The following is a 4,299-nucleotide window of genomic DNA, read 5'->3' as shown; positions in this document are numbered from 1 at the left end:
ATTAGCTCTAGTAGTTTTCTGGTGGCATCTTTAGGATTCTCTGTGTATAGTATCATGTCATCTGCAAACAGTGACCGTTTTACATCTTCTTTTCCAATTTCTATTCCTTTTATTTCTTTTTCTTCTCTGATTGCCATGGCTAGGATTTCCAAAGCTATGTTGAATAATAGTGGTAAGAGTGGACATCCTTGTCTTGTTCCTGATCTTAGAGGAAATGCTTTCAGTTTTTCACCATTGAGAATGTTTGCTGTGGGTTTGTCATATATGGTCTTTATTATGTTCTGATAGGTTCCCTCTATGCCCACTTTCTGGAGAGTTTTTATCATAAATGGGTGTTGAATTTTGTCGAAAGCTTTTCTGCATCTATTGAGATTATCATATGGTTTTTCTTCTTCAGTTTGTTAATATGGTGTATCACATTGATTGATCTGCAGATATTGAAGAATCCTTGCATCCCTGGGATAAATCCCACTTGATCATGCTGTATGATCATGTGTTTTAATGTGTTGTTGGATTCTGTTTGCTAGTATTTTGTTGAGGATTTTTGCATCTATATTCATCAGTGATATTGGTCTGTAATTTTCTTTTTTTGTAATATCTTTGTCTGGTTTTGGTATCAGGGTGATGGTAGCCTCATAGAATCAGTTTGGGAGTGTTCCTTCCTCTGAAATTTTCTGGAAGACTTTGAGAAGGATTGCTGTTAGCTCTTCTCTAAATGTTTTTTTTATTGTTGTTGTTTTTTTGCAGTACGCGGGCCTCTCATGTTGTGGCCTCTCCCGTTGTGGAGCACAGGCTCCGGACACGCAGGCTCAGCGGCCATGGCTCACGGGCCTAGCCACTCCACGCCATGTGGGATCTTCCCGGCCCGGGGCACGAACCCATGTCCTCTGCATTGGCAGGCAGACTCTCAACCACTGCGCCACCAGGGAAGCCCTTCTCTAAATGTTTGATAGAATTCACCTGTGAAGCCATCTGGTCCTAGACTTTTGTTTGTTGAAAGATTTTTAATCACAGTTTCAATTTCAGTGCTTGTGATCGGTCTGTTCATATTTTCTATTTCTTCCTGGTTCAGTCTTGGAAGGTTATACCTTCCTAAGAATTTGTCTGTTTCTTCCAGGTTGTCCATTTTATTGGCATAGAATTGCTTGTAATAGTCTCTTAGGATGCTTTGTATTTCTGTGGTGTCTGTTGTAACTTCTCCTTTTTCATTTGTAATTTTATTGATTTGAGTCCTCTCCCTCTTTTTCTTGATGAATCTAGCTAATGGTTTATCAATTTTGTTTATCTTCTCAAAGAACCAGCTTTTAGTTTTATTGATCTTTGCTATTGTTTTCTTCATTTCTATTTCATTTATTTCTGCTCTGATCGTTATCATTTCTTTCCTTCTACTAACTTTGGGGTTTTTTTGTTCTTCTCTCTCTAGTTCTTTTAGGTGTAAGGTTAGATTGTTTATTTGAGATTTTTCTTGTTCTTGAGATAGGATTGTATTGCTATAAACTTGCCTCTTAGAACTGCTTTTGCTGCATCCCATAGGTTTTGGATCATCGTGTTTTTGTTGTCATTTGTCTCTAGGTATTTTTTTATTTCCTCTTTGATTTCTTCAGTGATCGCTTGGTTATTTAGTAATGTATTGTCTAGCCTCCATGTGTTCGTGTTTTTTATGTTTTTTTCCCTGCAATTGATTTCTAATCTCATAGCATTGTGGTCAGAAAAGATGATTGATACGATTTCAGTTTTCTTAAATTTACTGAGCCTTGATTTGTTACCCAATATGTGATCTATCCTGGAGAATGTTCCGTGTGCACTTGAGAAGAAAGTGTAATCTCTTGTTTTTGTAATCTCTTGTTTAGGACATTTTTTGACTGTCCTATAAATATCAATTAAATCTATCTGGTCTATTGTGTCGTTTAAAGCTTGTGTTTCCTGATTAATTTTCTGTTTGGATGATCTGTCCATGGGTGTAATTGAGGTGTTAAAGTCTCTCACTATTATTCTGTTACTGTCGATTTCCTCTTTTATAGCTGTTAGCAGTTGCCTTATGTATTGAGGTGCTCCTATGTTGGGTGCATATATATTTATAATAGTTATATCTGCTTCTTGGATTGATCCCTTGATCATTATGTAGTGTCCTTCCTTGTCTCTTGTAACATTCTTTATTTTAAAGTCTATTTTATCTGATACGAGTATTGCTACTCCAGCTTTCTTTTGATTTCCATTTGCATGGACTATCTTTTTCCATCCCCTCACTTTCAGTCTGTACGTGTCCCTAGGTCTGAAATGGGTCTTTTGTGGACAGCATATATACGGGTCTTGTTTTTGTATCCATTCAGTGAGCTTGTGTCTTTTGGTTGGAGCATTTAATCCATTCACGTTTAAGGTAATTATCGATATGTATGTTTCTATTACCATTTTCTTAATTGTTATGGGTTTGTTTTTGTAGGTCCTTTTCTTCTCTTATGTTTCCCACTTAGAGAAGTTCCTTTAGCATTCATTGTAGAGCTGGTTTGGTGGTGCTGAATTCCCTTAGCTTTTGCTTGTCTGTAAAGGCTTTGATTTCTCTGTCGAATCTGAATGAGATCCTTGCCGGGTAGAGTAATCTTGTTGTAGGTTCTTCCCTTTCATCACTTTAAATATATTGTGCCACTGCTTTCTGGCTTGTAGAGTTTCTGCTGAAAAAATCAGCTGTTAACCTTATGGGAGTTCCTTTGTATGTTATTTGTCGTTTTTCCCTTGTTGCTTTTAATAATTTTTCTTTGTCTTTAATTTTTGTCAATTTGATTACTATGTGTCTTGGCATGTTTCTCCTTGGGTTTATCCTTCCTGGGACTCTCTGCGCTTCCTGGACTTAGGTGGCTGTTTCCTTTCCCACGTTAAGGAAGTCTTCGACTATAATCTCTTCAAATATTTTCTCAGGTCCTTTCTCTCTCTCTTCTCCTTCTGAGACACCTATAATGCAAATGTTGTTGCATTTAATGTTGTCCCAGATGTCTCTTAGGCTGTCTTCAATTCTTTTCATTCTTTTTTCTTTTTTCTGTTCCACGGCAGTGAATTCCACCATTCTGTCTTCCAGGTCACTTATCCGTTCTTCTGCCTTAGTTATTCTGCTATTGATTCCCTCTAGTGTATTTTTCATTTCAGTTATTGTATTGTTCATCTCTGTTTGTTTGTTCTTTAATTCTTCTAGGTCTTTGTTAAACATTTCTTGCATCTTCTCAATCTTTGCCTCCATTCTTTTTCTGAGGTCCTGGATCATCTTCACTATCATTATTGTGAATTCTTTTTCTGGAAGGTTGCCTATCACCACTTCATTTAGTTGTTTTTCTGGGGTTATGTTGTTCCTTCATCTGGTACAAAGTCTTCTGCCTTTTCATTTTGTCTATCTTTCTGTGAATGTGGTTTTCCTTCCACAGGCTGCAGAGTTGTGGTTCTTCTTGCGTCTGCTCAAGCAAGCATGGTTTTTAAATAAAAAGTTGATTTCTTCAACAAGGGATGATTACATGTTTTCCTCCCTCATTTCAGATATGCAGCCTATCTCTCAGGAGGGACATACAGATATTGGCAGCCGTGTTTAAAAACAGTAATCACAGTCTGATAATTCCATCTGCTTCCCCTGAGAAAGAAAAATAATTACATGGCCGTTACAGTGGCCTTGGATCCCATGTAGGGAATTTTATTAATACATTGTATTCACTTTGAGAAAACATCTGAAGGAAAATTCTTTTAGAGTTGAATGGGGGAGAGTTGGGTATTGGAGTAAGTGGCAGTTTTAGAACATGGCCCCAAGTCTTTTGACACTCCTTTCATGGAGAGGTGATGGTGGGTGGGTGTCCTATGGGCACACTTCTTTTTTTTTTTTTTTTAATTGAAGTATACTTGATTTACAATGTTGTGTTAATTTCTGCTGTACAGCAAAATGACTTAGTTATACACATATATTCATTCTTATATTCTTTTCCATTATGGTTTATCCCAGGAGATTGGTTATAGTTCCCTGTGCTATACAGTAGGACCTTGTTGTCCATGCATTCTAAATGCAATAGTTTGCATCTACTAACCCCAGACTCCCAGTCCATACCCCCCACCCCCCTTTCCCTTGGCAACCACGTGCTGTATTTTAGATTCCACATATAAGTGATATCATATGGTATTTGTTTTTCTCTTATTTCACTTAGTATGATAATCTCTAGTTGCCAAAAATATGGAATGCTTCACAAATTTGCATGTCATCCTTGGGCAGCGGCCATGCTAATCTTCTCTGTATTGTTCCAATTTTAGTGTATGTGCTGCCGAAGTGAGCAC

General features: G+C 37.4%; 1 non-coding gene across 1 annotated transcript; it reads right to left on the bottom strand.

Moving 5' to 3' along the window:
- Window positions 1-4,192: 4,192 nt before the first annotated feature.
- Window positions 4,193-4,299, bottom strand: LOC132521442 (U6 spliceosomal RNA). The gene has a single exon (XR_009540889.1). It is a non-coding gene; the product is annotated as a U6 spliceosomal RNA (small nuclear RNA).

The sequence above is a fragment of the Lagenorhynchus albirostris genome, chromosome 5, assembly GCF_949774975.1.
Source record: "Lagenorhynchus albirostris chromosome 5, mLagAlb1.1, whole genome shotgun sequence".
Lineage (NCBI taxonomy): Eukaryota > Metazoa > Chordata > Mammalia > Artiodactyla > Delphinidae > Lagenorhynchus > Lagenorhynchus albirostris.
This window is presented reverse-complemented; position numbering and strand designations above follow the sequence as displayed.